Source organism: Lonchura striata, chromosome 6 (assembly GCF_046129695.1).
Source record: "Lonchura striata isolate bLonStr1 chromosome 6, bLonStr1.mat, whole genome shotgun sequence".
In the NCBI taxonomy this organism is placed as follows: domain Eukaryota; kingdom Metazoa; phylum Chordata; class Aves; order Passeriformes; family Estrildidae; genus Lonchura; species Lonchura striata.
The window spans coordinates 67,267,353-67,286,412 of NC_134608.1; the positions used below are offsets into that span (position 1 = coordinate 67,267,353).

Here is a 19,060-nt window from a genome sequence, read left to right on the forward strand (position 1 = left end):
TCACACATCCTCGCTCCTTTCTGGACACAATTCCTTTGCTGCAATTGCTTTTCCCTTCTTCAGTGAGTTTACATATTCACAGCAATAACAGAGGCATCAGCACCATCCCAGACGGGCCCGGCCCAGGCCAGTGGGCCTCTCCTGGAGCCGGCTGGCATTTGCTCTGTGGGCATGGGGGAGCATCCAACAGCTTCTTACAGAAACCATTACTTCACCTACCAAAACCTGGCCATGCAAACCCAACAGACTTTCTTATCTATTTCCCACCTCCTCACTACACTAGGAATTTAATTCTAGTGATGATAATCATCAAGTGGTGACCAAGAGAGAAATTTAATATGTAAGTCTGCAGGCACTGAAGTTCACACTACAGACTAAATGAAAAAATGCCTCAAACCTACTCATCACAGAGACTAGCTGCTGGCACACTTGTGTATGTGCATTTATTCAATAAAATTCATAATTAGTTGTAATGATTAGGCTGAATACTAATTTCGCACCAAGACCCTCCTGCTTTTGAGCCAATCCCAATTGAAAAGTATTATAATAAACATTACATTTTTGGTGAAGACACATGCCTGATCCACATCCCACTGGAGCCACAGGTGGCACTGAATTTTAATGTTAAGAAGGACTGGAATATACTACATTCCTGATCATGATTTAAATTGACAGCTCACCCTTACTGCTTATGTGACAGCCCTCAGGTATCCAGCTGACTGTACAGACTGTCTTTCCCAGGTTCAACACCTACACAAACAGAGAAATGGCCTCCCATCACATCTGCATAGATTAGATGGGCAAAACAAGAGAAAAATTTCCCTTTTTGATATGAAATAAAGAGGAAAGCTGTCAGTCCTAACCCAGAGCTCTGCAAAAGGCTCTGTGGGGAAGCACCTGACGTTATTGAAGCTGTGTGTTCAGCCCAGAGCCCTGGAAAGATGGGATTGGCCTGGCTGCCTCAGCCTGTTTGGCGCTGGCTCTTGCACCGTTCTGGCCCTGCTGGTACAGCACTCACTGCTTGCCCAGCTTCCCTGCCATGTGTTGTACATGTTCCTGACCCATAAATCCTGTGACACTATTGCTGATGGAATAGGGAGGAGTCACACTTTGAAAGAATCCTCTTCAGTTCCCCTTTGTTTGAACAGAGGTAATTCAACAAGTCTATCCACAAATGCTGGAAGATATCCTCCAGTTCTGCCCATGGAGATGCAAATGGCCCTGAGCAGCCCAAGGGCTTTGGCAGGAAGGCCACTCCTTTCCAGGCTTTCCCCAGAAGCCCCAGGTCAGTCTTTTCTTCTCTGTGCTCCCCTCTGGCTCCATTCCTACGCTGCCTCCAGATCATGAATGTGGCAGGGACAGCCAAGCAAACCACCGTGCATGTGTGCCAATGGATCTTTCCTCCAGTTCCCACAGAGGCCATGACAGACACTCCTGACTGGCTTCCAGGTCTGCAATTTCCTCCTCCAAGTGCAGCTGGTGCTGCAAAAAGATTACCTCCTGCTCCTTCATCCTCTGGACAATTCCTTTATCATCCTCAGGAGAAATCCCATTCTTTCCAGAGGGCTGGTTGATGCTGACAATGTTCATCAACACCAGGTACCTATGGAAGATTTCTTCAGCCATGGCTGATCCTTCCCTGAAAGAGAAAGGAAGGAGGACAGAGCCAAGATCCAGACTATATTGCCTCGGGAGGAGAGAGGAAAGAGGCTCGCCCCTGGCAGGAAGGCTCTGGCCAGCCCTGCAGAAAGGCTGGAGGCCAGAGGTGCTCCTCAGGGCTCGCCTGCTGCTGCCAGTTCCAGTCCAGCTGCCCAAAGAGGCTCCATGAGCACGTGGTGAGGAGGAAGAGGAGGAAGGTGCGAGACACAGGGACACAATCCTGAGCATCTGGGTTTGAGGAGAGAGAAGCTCAGCATTGCAGATGGCAGAAGAAACCAAGCCCAGTCCCCCAAGCAGGAGGAGGAGAGGAAGGGCCCCCCAAGCTGGCTGCAGGCAGACAATGGAGACCTTGCCCAGATGTTCCCAAATGGGCTGGGGGAAGGGAATACACGGCCCTGCTTTCCAGCTGCTCACACCACTTCTGAACCTGCCGCTGTCATGAGACAAAGCCTGATTAAATCCTGCTCAGCATGGGCAACTGGGCCCTTGAAGGACTTAGTGTCAGGTCAAGGCTTCCTTTCCCTCCCAAAGCCTTCCCTTGGCAGCCTTGGGCAGGGGATTCATCCTCCCTCCCTCATCCGTCCCACAGAGCTGCTCGGAACCACTCCATGGGCACTTTCCATTCTCTGTGTCCGTCCTCAAGTGCAGTGCCAGCCTGGGTCAGTCCTGGCTGTGTCCTGAGTTCCCAGGAGCTCACAGGCTGAGATGGCAACACTCAGCCACACCAGGGCCCTGCCCCTGCCAGCAGCACCCCCACAAGAAGCAGCAGCAGCAGCAGCAGCAGCAGCAGCAGCAGCAGCAGCAGCAGCAGCAGCAGCAGCAGCTGCAGTCTCCTCTCAGCTGTTGGTGCCCCTGCACTGCAGCCCCTCCCGCTGGCACCAACGTTCCCTCGTGGCCTTGGAGACAGTCCTGAATCCATCCATGGGGTCACAGAGCCATGGAATCCCAGAGTTCCAGGTTCCTGGAATCCTAGACTAATTGAATACTGAGAACCACATTCAGAGGAGGAGGAGGACAAGGATGAGGAGGACAAGGAAGAGGAGGAGGAGGCGGAGGAGGATCAAGAGGAGGTGGAAGATGAGGAGGAGGAATAGGAGGAAGAAGAGAGAACGAGAACAAGGAGGATGATGAGGAGAATGATGAGGAGTAGGAGAACGAGGAGGAGGAGGAGAAGGAGGAGGAAGAGGAGGACAAGGAGGACGAGGAGGAGGAGGATGAGGATGAGAAAAAGGATGCAGATGAGGAGGACAAAGGAGGACGAGGAGAAGGAAGATGAACAGGAGGAGGAGGAGGACAAGGAGGAGAATAAAAAAAGGAGGAGGACCAGGATGAGAAGGACAAGGAGGATGAGGACGAGCAAGATGGGGAGGACCAGGAGGAGGAGGAGGAAGATGAGGAGGAGGAGAAGGAGGAAAATGAGGATGAGGAGGAGGACGATGAGGAGGAGGAGGATAAGGATGAGCAGGACAAGGAGGAGGAGGAGGAGGGGGAGGATTAGGATGACAAGGAGGACAAGGAGGATGAGGACGAGGAGGAGGAGGAGGAAGAGGAGGAGGACGAGGAGGACGAGGATGAGGATGAGGATGAGGATGAGGATGAGGATGAGGATGAGGATGAGGACAAGGAGGACGAGGAAGACCAGTAGGAGGAGGAGGAAGAGGAGGAGGAGGAGAAGGAGAAGGAGGAGGAGGAGGACGAGGAGGAGGAGGTGGAGAAGGGGTTGTTCAAAGAGCAGTTAAAGAATGAGACCTGAGAACCTGTCCCCATGGAGAACCCATCTCCAGATGTGCTCCATGCCCTTAACAATGGCCCCTGGGGAAATGCAAACCCCCTGACTGTGCACGGCTGCTCCCAGTGTGCAAATACAGCCCTGGGCAGTGAGACTGGGACTGCCTGGGAAATTGTTCTGGGTGTGATGGCACTGGCAGGGCCAGCCCAGAGGCTGCAGGGCTGGACCTTCATCGACTGGAATTAGTTAGGATAAATCAGAAGCAAAGGAGAGTTAACAATGCAGGAACAGGAATCCAGATTCCTCCAGGACACTTTGGTTTGGTAACTGCTCTCTGGAGCTTGGCCTTGCAAAGTGCTCATGTCATGGGAAGAGGAACTGATGCAGATTATCAAGGAGAAATTGAAGTAATTTGGTTAAAGAATAGTGAACAAGATGGGATTATTCAACCCCATGACAGAGTAGCACAATTATTGATATTGTCAGGGTTTAAAACAATTAGGAAAAAAGGAGATCCACCTCAAATCACTGCTGTTGGTGGAGATAAAGCGTTTGGATCCAGCAGTGCTAATAATGGAGCCAGAGTGTGGCTCCAGAGGCCAAAAGGCCTCCCGAGGCAGCTGAAAAACAGCTCCTGGGAAGGACAGCAGTGTTTGAATCCTGAAACCTGGGCAGGAACGATGGGAATATGTCCCTGCAGCCAAGTGCTCTGTGTGAGAACAAGTAGATATTACAGGAGATTGTTTTACACATCCTGCCAGACCAAATCTCCCTGTTTGTCCCAGTGAAAACTTGTGACCTGGACTCCATTCTAGGATGGAGCCAGGGCCAGGCTCTTGTACTGTCCAAGGTGTATCCCTTGAAGGTCTTTTAATAAATACCTGCTTTATTCCTTTAACACTGCCTAGCTCTGTTCTAGGCAGCCTCTCAAGGCATCACCACCAAACCAAGGGAACACAGACCAGGTCTGGCTGGCTGGGCCTCCTGGGGACCTCCTGACCACCTTGGCATGTCCACGGCTGCTTCTCACCTTCCGTGGAGCACTGGGGCTCTGGGCTTTCCTTACGATGGGAGAGAACTCTCCTCCTCCGTGGGCCATGGCCAAAACCGGGATTCATCCTCCAAGACAGTGTATATCCAAGGATTGCTGCTAAGTGAAAGATGCAGGACAGACAGGTCTGGCTGCCCTTGGCTTCTGAGGGGTCATCTCTCATCTGCTTTCCAAACATTGGGGCTTGGTGCTTTCCTTCTCATGAATGGAATTGTCCTTCTTCTCAAGGTGACTGTGGTCAAAATAGAGATTCCTCCTCCCAGATTCCCTATATCCAATGATTCCTCCATGACAAAAGCTGCCAGGAAGAACAGGTCTGGTGGCTGAGCCTCACAGGAGCCACCTCTTTCTGCTTCTGCTTTTGAAACACTTGGGCTCTGTGCTTTCCTTCCTATGGAAAAGAAAGGTCCTTCTTATCTACGCAGGAATGGCTGGAATTTGGTGTCCACCTCCCAAATTCCCTATATCCAAGGGTTGCTCCCAAGCAAAAGTTACCAGAACAGAGAGATCTGGCTGGCCTTAGGCCTCTGGTGGCCGCCTTTCATCTGTCCCTCAAACACCGGTGTTCTGTCCATTCCTTCCTTTGGAAAAAACACATCATTCTACTCCATGTGTGAAAGTGAGATTCCACCTCTAAAATTCCTTATATCCAAGGGTTGCTTCCAGCCAAAATCTGCATGTACCATCAAGTCTGGCTGCCCTTGGCCTGTTGGCTGCACCTGCCACACTGGGGCTCGGTTCTTTCCTTCCCATGGAGATCACTGTGATACTGTGGGCACCTCATGGAACCAAGGGGATCATTGTGGCACCACTGGAGCCCATGGAACCAAGGGGCCATGGTGACACTGCGGGGCTTCATGGACCCAGAGACCATTATGACTCTGTGGGGCCTGATGGAACCATGGAGACCATTCCGACCCTTCAGGGCCTGGTGTCACCAAGGGGGCATTGTGACACCTCAGGGCCTCCTGGAAGCCAGGGACCATTGGGACACTGTGGGGCCCCATGGAAGCGAGGGAACATGGAACAGGTCTGGCTGGCTTGGCCTGCCAGGGGCCACCTGACAGGTCTGGCTGACCTTGGAATGTCAAGGGCTGCCTCTCATCAGCTCCTGGAGCACTGGAGCTCTGTGCTTTCCTTTGTATGTGTCCTGGGTTGTAAGATAAGCTTGTATTCCATTTGCCATCTGTCGAAGGCGAACCGGTTGGACAGGTTTTTTTGTTATCTCTCTCAGAGACAATGGTTTGTGTATACACCTTTGACTGATTCAATGAAAGGCTGAAAAAATGTAACGCCGTGAGGGGTCCCACCCAGAGGGGGGAAGCAGCTCTCTCGCTCTCTCTTCGCGGGATTCGGAGAGAAGCAGCTCTCCCTCTTCTTTGCGGGACTCCGAGAGAAGCAGCTCTCCCTCTTCTTTGCGGGACTCCGAGAGAAGCAGCTCTCCCTCTTCTTTGCGGGACTCCGAGAGAAGCAGCTCTCTCTCTCTTCGCGGGATTCCCGGGGAAAGCAGCTCTCTCTCGCTCTCTCTTCGGCGGCACCCGCAGCGAAGCAGCCGGCGCGCGCAGAGGCGACGGCAGCGGAGCTCAGAGGCAACCCCGGCGCAGAGGAAGACCGGCCCCCACTGCCACCAGATCTTCAGAGGAAAATTATACCCTTCTAAAGATCACCACTTCAGCTGCAACTCATCAACTATTGCAAGGGAAAGCAATTGTCCCAGCAAAACCTGATACTGGCATTCCTCAGGTTCTAGACTTTTTCTTTCACTAGTTTTATTTGTACCGATTGCATTTTCCTTTTTAAATTGTTGTCTAGTTTTCTCCTAGTAAAGAATTGTTACTCCCACTCCCATATCTTTGCCTGAGAGCCTTTTAATTTAAAGATCCTCGTAATTCAGAGGGAGGGGGGTTTGCCGTTCTCCATTGCACAGGAGGCTTTGCCCTCTTTCACAGACTCCTGTCTTGTCTAACCAAGACAGAATTTGGCGCCCAACGTGGGGCCCGAGGGCATTGAGAGGGAAAAAGGATTAACAGTTCTTAAGTAATTTGGTTTTGTTGTGTGTAAAAACATCTTCAGCATCACCATGTGGTCTAGTTTACCTTGGTTTGGGTGGCATGTGATCGTAGCTATACTTTTCCCATTTGCAGACCCTTATCTAAAAATGGGTCCTATGACTAAGGCTACGGTGTCTGTTATCAAGTTTGGCTTCTGGGTTAATTGGGTGAGGAATTCATGGATCTTTAATTTCCTCTGGAAGGCAGGTACATGGATTCATAGCTATCACACGTTAACTGTATGTTTTTAGGGTTACTTTAATAACGGTACCTACTGTGAAGAAATAGCACCTGGGCAAACTTTCTCTCAACCTTTTAACCATCTTTTTGGGTCTGTTCCACCAGTTCTCAAAGGGTTAAGATCCTTTATAAGTGCTAATGATACCATACAATGGGTGGTGTTGCTGATAGTCCTGTTATATTTAGCATTCAGAGATAAGGGAAGATTAACCTGGATAACTACCCTCACACCTACACCACAGACTCGAGATGCTGCTGCTCCAGAGCCTGACCCTGCCCCACAGCCCACCTCAGAAATGAACCGCCCAGATTGGGTGAGGGTTCTGGTTAAGGAGATACGAGAGATGCTGAAGGAGTGCATTTCCCCAGCTGGTGAGAAACCGGCCCTTTGCCTTGAGGAGGGACAGTCTAATAGTACAGCTGTGGAACCCACTAATGTTACAACTGTCCAGGTTCCAGCTGAACCACAAGGGCAGTCACGGTCAGCAGCAGTGGCCCCGGTAGAAACAAGGAAGTCTAAGGTGAAAGCAGAGCACCCTGCAGATAGGGACAGGAATGAAGGAACCTCACAACCCACAGGGGAGCCAGAGATTGCTATCATCACCGAGTCCCTGACGTACGAAAGTCTTCGCAATCTGCATAAAGACATTGTGCGACGAGGGCGTGAGGCTTATGCTACCTGGCTACTCCGAGTTTGGGATCTTATGGGTACAGGCGTGCAGCTAGACGGTGGTGAGGCAAGGAACTTGAGACCCTTGACCCAGGACTCGGGTATAAATCAGGTTTTTGTAAGAGAACCAGGGTCCCTTTCTCTCTGGGAGCGGCTCTTAATGAGTGTCAGGGAGAGGTTTATCCACAGAGAGAGAATGCAAGAGCACCATCATAGAATGCGCTGGAAGACCCTCGAGGAAGGGATCCAACAGCTGAGAGAAGTGGCAGTATTGGAGGTACTCTTTGGGAGGGATGGACGACACAATAATGACCCTGACAAGGTCAGGTGTACGGGACAAATGCTGTGGAGTCTGGCAAATCTTGGGCCATCTCAATACGCCACCTTCATTGCAACGATCAATGCTGACACCCACCGGGAGACAATAGGTTCTGTTGCCAACAAACTTAGGAATTATGAGAGTATGATTAATGGCCCAATGCAGGCTCATATCTCAGCTGTGATTAAGGAGTTTAAAGAGGAGATGAGGGAGGAGATAAGGAAGGTTAATACAGCACCCGTGAGAGTCACGGGCCCCAGAATCAACGCCCAACAATCCCCAGCTAGAGAGAGAGGGTACACCCCAAGGGCTAATCTGTGGTTCTTCCTGCGTGACCATGGGGAAGACATGGGGAGGTGGGATGGGAAACCCACCTCTGTCCTGGCAGCACGGGTCCGTCAACTCAAGGAGGGAAACTCTAACCGGGGGAGTTCCACCAAAGTGAAGGTAGCCTCAACCTCCCGTGACCAAGCTTGTGGGTACGATCTGTCAGACCCCCTTGAAGGGACCTCTAGTATGTATGCCCAGGGAAGGAATGATAACCAGTGTTAGAGGGGCCCTGTCTCTAGCCAGGGAGAGGCACGGGAAAACCGGATCTTCTGAACAGTGTGGATCCGATGGCCTGGCACATCAGAGCCACAAAAATATGATGCTTTAGTTGATACTGGTGCACAGTGTACTCTGATACCATCGGGACATGTGGGGGCAGAGCCTGTTTCCATTGCTGGTGTGACAGGGGGATCACAACAATTGACTCTGGTGGAAGCTGAGGTGAGCCTGACTGGGAAGGAGTGGAAGAAACACCCTATAGTGACTGGCCCAGATGCTCCGTGTATCCTAGGTATAGACTTCCTCCGGAACGGATATTACAAAGACCCAAAGGGACTCAAGTGGGCTTTTGGAATAGCCGCTGTAGAGGCAGAAGACATTAAGCAATTGAACACCTTGCCTGGACTGTCAAAAAACCCCTCTGCAGTAGGACTCCTAAGGGTGGAAGAACAACGCGTGCCAATTGCGACCTCGACAGTGCACCGCCGGCAGTATCGGACGAATCGAGATGCCGTGATCCCCATCCACAAAATGATTCGAGAGCTGGAGAGCCAAGGGGTGGTCAGCAAAACCCACTCACCCTTCAACAGCCCCATCTGGCCTGTGCGCAAATCTGACAAAGAATGGAAATTGACTGTGGACTATCGTGGCTTAAATGAAGTAACTCCACCGCTGAGCGCTGCTGTGCCGGACATGCTGGAACTCCAGTACGAGCTGGAGTCCAAGGCAGCAAAGTGGTATGCCACCATTGATATTGCTAATGCGTTTTTCTCCATTCCTCTGGCAGCAGAATGCAGGCCTCAGTTTGCTTTCACCTGGAGGGGCGTGCAGTACACCTGGAACCGACTGCCCCAGGGGTGGAAACACAGCCCCACCATCTGCCATGGACTGATCCAGGCTACACTAGAAAAGGGTGAGGCTCCAGAACACCTGCAATACATTGATGACATCATTGTGTGGGGGAGCACAGCGGCAGAAGTGTTTGAGAAAGGTGAGAAGATCATCCAGATACTACTAGAAGCTGGCTTTGCCGTCAAGAAGAGCAAAGTCAAGGGACCTGCCCGAGAGATCCAGTTCCTGGGAGTAAAATGGCAAGATGGACGGCGCCAGATTCCCACTGAGGTCATCAACAAGATCACAGCTATGTCCCCACCAACCAGCAAAAAGGAAACACAAGCTTTCCTGGGTGCCATAGGTTTCTGGAGAATGCACATTCCTGAGTATAGCCAGATTGTGAGCCCTCTTTATCTGGTTACCCGAAAGAAGAATGATTTCCACTGGGGCCCTGAGCAGCAACAAGCCTTCACCCAGATCAAGCAGGAGATCGCTCATGCTGTAGCCCTTGGCCCAGTCAGAACGAGACCAGAGGTCAAGAATGTGCTCTACTCTGCAGCCGGGAACCATGGGTTGTCTTGGAGCCTTTGGCAGAAAGTGCCTGGGGAGACTCGAGGCCGACCACTGGGATTCTGGAGCCGAAGTTACAGAGGGTCTGAAGCCAACTACACTCCCACAGAGAAGGAAATCTTGGCTGCCTTTGAAGGAGTTCAAGCAGCCTCGGAAGTAATTGGCACAGAAACACAACTCCTCCTGGCACCCCGACTACCGGTGCTGGGGTGGATGTTTAAAGGAAAGGTTCCTACTACCCACCATGCCACTGACGCCACATGGAGCAAATGGATTGCCCTCATCACTCAACGCGCCCGTATTGGAAACCTGAATCGCCCTGGGATTTTGGAAATAATTACGAACTGGCCAGAAGGTGAAAACTTTGGTCTCACTGATGATGAGGAGCAGGTACAAGTGGCAAGAGCTGAAGAAGCTCCACCATACAACCAACTACCAGCAGAGGAGACCTGCTACGCTCTTTTCACTGACGGTTCCTGTCGCATCGTAGGGATGAACCGGAAGTGGAAAGCAGCCGTATGGAGCCCCACACGCCAAGTTGCACAAGCTACCGAAGGAGAAGGTGGATCGAGCCAACTCGCTGAACTCAAGGCCGTTCAGCTGGCTCTGGACATTGCTGAAAGGGAAAAGTGGCCAAAGCTCTACCTTTATACTGATTCATGGATGGTAGCCAATGCTCTGTGGGGCTGGCTGGGAAGGTGGAGAAAGGCCAACTGGCAACGTAGAAGAAAGCCAATCTGGGCTGCTGATATATGGAAAGACATTGCCTCTCGGGTAGAAAAGCTGACGGTGAAAGTCCGTCATGTAGATGCCCATGTCCCCAAAAGTCGAGCTAATGAAGAGCACCGGAACAACGAGCAGGTAGATCAGGCAGCAAAAATAGAGGTGTCAAAGATAGACTTAGATTGGCACCATAAGGGGGAGTTGTTCCTGGCTCGATAGGCTCATGATGCCTCAGGTCATCAGGGCAGAGATGCCACCTACAAGTAAGCACGAGACCGAGGGGTGGATCTAACCATGGACAGTGTTTCCCAGGTTATCCATGACTGTGAGACGTGTGCTGCCATCAAACAGGCCAAGAGGGTGAAGCCCCTATGGTATGGTGGGCGGTAGTCCAAGTACAAGTATGGAGAGGCCTGGCAGATTGACTACATCACACTGCCCCAGACACGCCAAGGCAAGCGCTACGTGCTAACCATGGTAGAAGCCACCACTGGATGGCTGAAGACTTTCCCTGTACCTCATGCCACTGCCCGGAACACCATCTTAGGCTTGGAAAAACAAGTCCTGTGGAGACACGGCACCCCTGAAAGAATTGAGTCTAACAACGGCACCCATTTCAAAAACAGCCTTATCAACACCTGGGCCAGAGAACATGGTATCGAATGGATATATCATATTCCCTATCATGCTCCAGCTGCCGGCAAAGTTGAACGGTGCAACGGACTCCTTAAGACTACCCTGAAGGCACTCGGTGGGAGAACATTTAGAAACTGGGAAATTAACCTGGCAAAAGCAACCTAGATAGTCAACACCCGGGAGTCTGTCAATCGAGCTGGCCCTGCTCAATCAGAACCCTTACACGCAGTAGATGAAAATAAGGTCCCTGTAGTACATATGAAAGGTATTTTAGGGAAAACTGTTTGGATTAATCCCACCTCAGGCAAAGACCAACCCATTCGTGGGATTGTCTTTGCTCAAGGACCTGGTTACACTTAGTGGGTAATGCAGAAAGATGGAGAGACCCGCTGTGTACCACAGAGAAACTTAGTCTTAAGAGAGAACTGGGTGTAAGATTTCATGGTGTGCAGATGGAAATAGAATAAGGGGTGGATAATGTCCTGGGTTGTAAGATAAGCTTGTATTCCATTTGCCATCTGTCGAAGGCGAACCGGTTGGACAGGTTTTTTTGTTATCTCTCTCAGAGACAATGGTTTGTGTATACACCTTTGACTGATTCAATGAAAGGCTGAAAAAATGTAACGCCGTGAGGGGTCCCACCCAGAGGGGGGAAGCAGCTCTCTCGCTCTCTCTTCGCGGGATTCGGAGAGAAGCAGCTCTCCCTCTTCTTTGCGGGACTCCGAGAGAAGCAGCTCTCCCTCTTCTTTGCGGGACTCCGAGAGAAGCAGCTCTCCCTCTTCTTTGCGGGACTCCGAGAGAAGCAGCTCTCTCTCTCTTCGCGGGATTCCCGGGGAAAGCAGCTCTCTCTCGCTCTCTCTTCGGCGGCACCCGCAGCGAAGCAGCCGGCGCGCGCAGAGGCGACGGCAGCGGAGCTCAGAGGCAACCCCGGCGCAGAGGAAGACCGGCCCCCACTGCCACCAGATCTTCAGAGGAAAATTATACCCTTCTAAAGATCACCACTTCAGCTGCAACTCATCAACTATTGCAAGGGAAAGCAATTGTCCCAGCAAAACCTGATACTGGCATTCCTCAGGTTCTAGACTTTTTCTTTCACTAGTTTTATTTGTACCGATTGCATTTTCCTTTTTAAATTGTTGTCTAGTTTTCTCCTAGTAAAGAATTGTTACTCCCACTCCCATATCTTTGCCTGAGAGCCTTTTAATTTAAAGATCCTCGTAATTCAGAGGGAGGGGGGTTTGCCGTTCTCCATTGCACAAGAAGCTTTGCCCTCTTTCACAGACTCCTGTCTTGTCTAACCAAGACAGTATGGAAAAGAACAGTCTTTCTTTTCAGATGCCCATTGCCGAAACTGACACTCTGCCTAAAAAATTTCTGATATTCAAGGGTCTCTCTCAGAACAAAATCTGGCAGCTCTGGCTGGCTTTGTCCTCTTGTGGTCACCTCTCATCTGCCCCTAAAACAGTGACACTCTGTTCCTTCATTCCTATGACAAACAACTGGTATTCATGTCCAGGAACCATGGCCAAAATTAGAATTGGCTAATTCCGTGAGCCTGTCCGGGCTCACGGAACCATCTGCAGCCCCGGGCAGATATTGACTCTGCCAGTGCTGCCATCCTCCCTCCAGTGAGAGAAAAGGACACAGGGCAGGCACACAGAGGAGCAGCATGGACACACCGAGGTCACTGAAGAGGAAGTTGAGTCCCAGATTGGAGGGATGAGGAGATGCCTTGATCTTAGGGCTGAAATCCTCTGGTAAAGCTATGGAGAAGGATGTCATTGATACATCAGACTCTCTTTTAAGGGAAAATTATGGGGAGATTACTTGTTCAGCAAAGGCCTCCATGCTAAAGTAAGCAAAGATTGAAGTAGCTGTGATCCCATGAGAAGTTTGAACAGAGAAAAAGAGTAAAGTGATGAGACCCTGTGTCCTCAGGGAGAGAAGACCTCTGTTCCAAGAGATGAAGATGATTTCAGAAATAGATGAAGAGAACATTTACTCTTAAACAGATAATCTTGAAACTAATACCTCATAAATGGACATGGCCCCTAAACACAGCTGTGGGAAAACTGAAAAAATGGAAGGGACTTCATGAAGGCAGATTCTTCCAGATAGCTGCTATTCATGGTAATGAAAAGACATGAGATAACTATTTTATTGTGGAGAAGTCTCCATAACATTAACAAGAAGGACTTCTCTCCCTAAGTGAACTGAAGAAAGACTATTATAGAGGTAGAAAACTATCTGAAAATGTTAGGTTTTGTCTCTTTACATTGTCAGTAAGAAAGAAGATTTTGTAGAGAGAGGGGATGGGTTCTGAAAGTTTTGTTCTGATCCTTATTACTCTTGCTTTTAGTTACTGTTAATAAACTTTTCTTTATACTCTTAAAGCTTGAGGCCACTTTGTCTTTCTCCTAATCCTACCTCACAGCAGGAAATGAGTAAGTATATTCTAGTGAGTGCACTGGTAATTAGCCAGCACTGAACCTACCACACTAATTGAAGCATTGGCCAAAAAATCTCAAAATGTTGAACCAAAACCACTACAGAAACTTCCTGATGAACTGGGCAAGAGCAGAGGGAAATCAAGGCAGAGCCATGGTTTTTCAGGACTTGCTTGATCCTAATGAGCCCCGTGGTGCATTTGGAGCTGAGACCTGGAACCTCAGGGCCTGAGAGGAAATTGCAAAAACTTTTCTTGGAGTCAAAGTCAGAAGAAGACACCAAAGTTTTTCAAGGCAATAATGGGTCCCACTGAGGTCCATCCCCAACACAGGCTCCTCATGGACTCTTTTGAGGAGAGAACTGGAGGCCAGGATGGCTCAAAAACCTTTCAGAGACTCAAAATGGTTCAAGAACCTCTCAGTGTACAAAGGAAAATCCAAAGCACCTCAAAAAAAGTTGAATATTTCAGAGTATTAATGAGCTCCACTGAGTGTCAGAACAAAGCTCTCCAGGGTCTCATTAAAGCAGATAACTGGGGCCATGATTGCACAAACCTCTCACAGAGTCTGTAGCAAAAGGGAAACACCAAGTACCTTAAAAGAACTGAAGTACCTTGAAGCATTAAAGGGCTCCACTGTGTGTTGTTAATTACAAAGCCTCTCCTGGGACTAATTACAGCAGATAATTGGAGGCCATGATTTCACAAACCTCTCAGAGACTGCAAGGCAAAAGCAAAAGCCAAAGTCCTTTGAAAAACCTGCAGTCCCTGGGAGCATGAAGGAGCCCCCAGGGCCATTCCTGACCAAGGCTCCCCAGGGACTCCTTCCAGCAGATCCTTGAGGCCACTGGGATGTGGGCTAGGGGGGGTTGCTGAGGGCAGGACCAGGGGCTGACAGTGCCCAGCCTGGCTGGGGCTGTGCCAGGAGGCCCCAGGGCCTCAGGACAAGGTGTCTCCTCACAGCCCTTGGTGGCACAGACCCTGCTGTGCCCCAGGGCACCAAGACTTGGCTTCTTTTTTTTCCCACCTGGCATCAGTGCCTCCAGTTCTCTGCTCTGCCTGGGGCCTGGGGACACTTTCTCAGTTGTGTCCCTCAGTGGGACCGATTAAAAGTCAGAGAAACTTTGGAATTGGATTGTGACTTGGAGTTCTGGAGAGGTTTCTGCAGCTCCCTCTCAGGGCCTGATGTTCAGGCCTGAGCACAAAGCCCCAGAGGTTCATTAAAGTCCTTGTGCTGTGTCTGTGCTGCTGAGCTGGGCCGGGCTCCTGGCACAGAGGGTGATCCTGGCAACCAAGCAGAGCTTCAAAAGCACATTTCTCTTGCTGAGCAGCTCTTCTGCCAGCCCAGCAGGGCTGGGGCACTGCCTGCAGCCAGCCCGGGCACAGCACAGAGGCACAGAGAGCTTCAATCAGTCAGGGCTGGGAAGGGGCTGAGAAGTGCCTGGGGCAGAATCACTGCCAGCCCTTGGCACAGGAACCTCTGGCTGCAGGACAATGCAGCTGCAGCTCCTGGAGAGATCTCCTAAAGCTGGAACATGCCAATGCCCACAGAGCCTGTGAGTGCATTCTCTGCTCATCTCCTGTGCAGAGCAGCCAGGGGTGCCCAGGGCTGTCCTGCAGAGCAGGGTCCTGCAGCCCAGGGCGCTGTGCTGGGCCAGGGACTCTGCTGCCTGCCAGGGACAGCTCTCAGCCGGCCCTGGAGCTGCTCCCAGCGCTGGCCAGGAGCTGTGGGGGAAGGAGCCACCCTGAGCAGGGCAGGTGCTGCTGCTGAGAGGGGCTGGCTGGGGCAGGGCTGCTCCAGCTCCAGACCAGCCTGGGCACAGCTCCGGAGGACACTTCCCAAAGAAGGTAAGCCTGGGATTGCTGTAAAGATCAGGAGCTTTCCTGAGAGTGTTTTCAATTTCCTGCTTGGAGCAGGATGGGACAGTTGGTTCGGTGACAAAAAGATTTTTGCTTTTCATATATTTTTCACATATTTTTAGTTCTGGAACTTACTATGAAATTGTTATAAAACTATAGTTCTTACCTAACTCTATTAAACTCTTAATTAACTCTAACAACTATTATAGAGATAATATAATAATAATCCTTAAATAACTGTAGTACGTTTCCTTACCTTTCTCCTAGATTTAAGAACAATAAGCTGATTTTCTAAATACATTTTTAAAATACTAGATTGTCTTACTATCAGGAAGTGGACGTACAAGAAAAGCATTTTGGTTTTAGAATGTGAGCAGTGATAACAAAAAGCTGGGCAAAGAAGCCTTGGACCTACTCCAATGGGTTGAGCCAGGGGTGTGTAACTGGGGCAACTGAATCTCTTCTTGGATGGTCCTATTAAATATCCTAATTAATCAACCATAATAAATTGTTTAAATAAGAGTTTGAATGTTCCTCATCCCCGCTGGGACACCTGGAAGCTTTCAATAAAGGTCTGGTTTTTACTTTACTGCTCTAACACTATTGCAAAGATCCTTTTTTTCTGTTTTGATTATAGACAACAGGGGGATGAGAGAAGCAAAACAGGAATTGTAATCCCAGAATCACAGAACATTCTGGGTTGAAGGGATCATCAAAGGAATGTTTGAACATTTACAGAGACTCCAGAACTGTGACTTTGGGTGGTCAGTGTCTCTGCTGGGAGCCTCCCAAAGGGCCTTCAGCCACTCCTCAGCCCTGGGCAGCAGCAGCATCACCTCTGCAGGTGGGGTAACAAGCCCATCCAGCCCGTCACCTTCTCTCAGCCACAAGGAATCCTTTGCCTCTCACATCTCTCAGTGCCAAACTCTGAGTGCAGCAGGAATATTGGGGATTTCTGACCTCAGAGAGCCAGCAATGGTGTGTGGGTAGGAAAAACATTCCCTACATATTTTCCCTGCTGTCCATGTCCTCCAGACATGGTAGTGCAGATGGTACCAAACCCTTCTGCAGTATGAGCAATTCCCCTGACAACTCCTGAATATCCAGCCTTGTCCCTCTGCCACATGGCCACAAACCCACGGCAGTAGGGCAGGGATGGCTCCTTGAGTACCTCCACACACAGCCCTGCCTGCTCCTGGCACACTCAGCCAGCACAACTGGAGCTCAGGCAGGGACCTGGGTGAAGGTTTTCCCAGAGCAGGAACAAGGGTGGGTGAGTCCCAGCAGGACAGGCTGCAGGGAATGGCCCAGGTTTGGCTCCAAGCATCCTCTCCTGACTTGTCCCTGTCCTTTCTCCATGAACAGGTGCCCATGTGCAGCCACAGCAAAACAGCAGCTCTATCAGCCACTTCCTCCTGCTGGCACTGGCAGACACGCGGCAGCTGCAGCTCCTGCACTTCTGCCTCTTCCTGGGCATCTCCCTGGCTGCCCTCCTGGGCAACGGCCTCATCATCAGCGCCGTAGCCTGCGGCCACCACCTGCACACGCCCATGTTCTTCTTCCTGCTCAACCTGGCCCTCAGCGACCTGGGCTCCATCTGCACCACTGTCCCCAAAGCCATGCACAATTCCCTCTGGGACACCAGCACCATCTCCTACACAGGATGTGCTGCACAGGTCTTGTTCTTCATGTTCTTCATCTCAGCAGAGTATTTCCTCCTGACCATCATGTGCTACGACCGCTACATGTCCATCTGCAAACCCCTGCACTACGGGACCCTCCTGGGCAGCAGAGCTTGTGCCCACATGGCAGCAGCTGCCTGGGCCAGTGCCTTTCTCAATGCTCTGCTGCACACAGCCAATACATTTTCCTTGGCCCTGTGCCATGGCAATGTCCTGGGCCAGTTCTTCTGTGAAATACCCCAGATCCTCAAGCTCTCCTTCTCCAAATACTACCTCAGGGAACTTGGGCTTCTTGCTGTTAGTGTGTGTGTAGGACTCGGATGTTTTGTGTTCATTGTTTTCTCCTATGTGCAGATCTTCAGGGCTGTGCTGAGGATCCCCTCTGAGCAGGGACGGCACAAAGCCTTTTCCACCTGCCTCCCTCACCTGGCCGTGGTCTCCTTGTTCGTCAGCACTGCAGCGTTTGGCAATCTCAAGCCCCCCTCGATGTCCTCCCCATCCCTGGATCTGGCCCTGTCAGTTCTGTACTCAGTGATGCCTCCAGCCCTGAACCCCCTCATCTACAGCCTGAGGAACCAGGAGCTCAAGGCTGCACTATGGAGACCGATGAGAGGAAGGTTTCAGGAACATTAAACTGCTGGCCAATTTCTGCAAATAACCTGTAATAAAAGTAATCTGTGATGCTTCTTATTGGTTTCATTTTGGAGGTTCTTTTTCTTTGTTTTATTTCTTAATCTTGTCCACAAAGGAAAGCCATTCCATATGCCATTTCTCATTTTGCTTCTTTCCACCTTCCTTGTGCCCACAGAATGTGTCAATGAGGGGCTGCGCTCTCAGTGGCTTTAAAGGAACTAAAGGATCTCTCAGCAGAGTTTTCTGCAGAGATGTGCTTTTGTTGACTTCTCTGGAGCTGCAGCAGCATTGTCTGTGTGCAGAGCTGGGCAGATCAGTGCTGGCACAGCAGCTCTGCTTCTGCTGGCCACACCATTCCTGATCCAGGCCAGGAGCCATTGGCCTTCTTGGCACCTGGGCACACTGCTGGCTCATGTCCAGCCTGCTGTCCATCAGTCCCTGCAGGTCCCTTTCTGCCTGGCTGCTGTCCAGCCCCTCTGTCCCCAGCCTGTAGCACTGCAGGGGTTGCTGTGGCCAAAGTGCAGGACCCGGCACTTGGACTTGTTAAACCTCACCTTGTTGGATTTGGGCCCTGGATCCAGCCTGGCCAGGGCCCTGTACAGAGCCCTCCTACCCTCCAGCAGACCAACACTCCCAGACAACTTGGTGTCCCCAGGGTTCCATGAGGCCCCAGAGTGTCCCAATGGTCTCCATGATTCCATGAGGCCTCCCATTGTCACAATGTCCCTTTGATTCCATGGGACCCCTTGGTGTCACAAAGTCCCTTGGATCCTTGGGCCCTGCAGTGTCACAATGTCACCGTGGTCCCCCAAGGCCCTGCAGTGTCACAGTGGATCCTTGGTTCCATGATGTCTGGCAGGGCAGCAATGCTCTCCTTGCTCCCACAGTGTCACAAAGGCCTCTTGGTCCCAAGGGACACTGTCAGTCTGTGGTGGTGGCGGGCACAACTTTCCCTGGGAGTGTTTTGTGCTCACGGGTAGGAGCCACGGGAGCCCAGCACACACACACACACACACACACACACGGAGCTGCTCAGCAGTGAGGACACGGGAGGGCCCAGGCATGGAGCTCCAGCGAGGGTTTATCTGGCGGTCAAGGGGTCTGGGGGTTAAAGACAAAAGAGGGTTTAGGGTATAAATACAGGAACAGAGGGGGTTGAGGAGAGCATCAGGGATGTCAGGGTTTAGGGGTGGTACACAGGAAAAGGGACTAATAGGGAATGCCAGGGTGGATAGGCGGGGACATAAAGCAATGAGAAGACAGGGAAGGGAGAACTTGCTAGAACATGAACATATGAGGGTAAAAAGGTTAGGAAAGGCCAACAGGCCATTTTGGAGGACAGATCTGGGACAAATTAACACAGTGCTGCAGAGTACCATGGGGGAAGCTTCTGTCCTCACCCTGAGCT

The 19,060-nt window shown here is 50.9% G+C and overlaps 1 protein-coding gene across 1 annotated transcript in view; it reads left to right on the top strand.

Annotated features, from left to right (window-relative positions):
- Positions 1-19,060, top strand: part of LOC144246559 (uncharacterized) — a 703,923-nt gene that overhangs the window by 56,871 nt on the left and 627,992 nt on the right. The gene's annotated exons all lie outside the window — the stretch shown is intronic.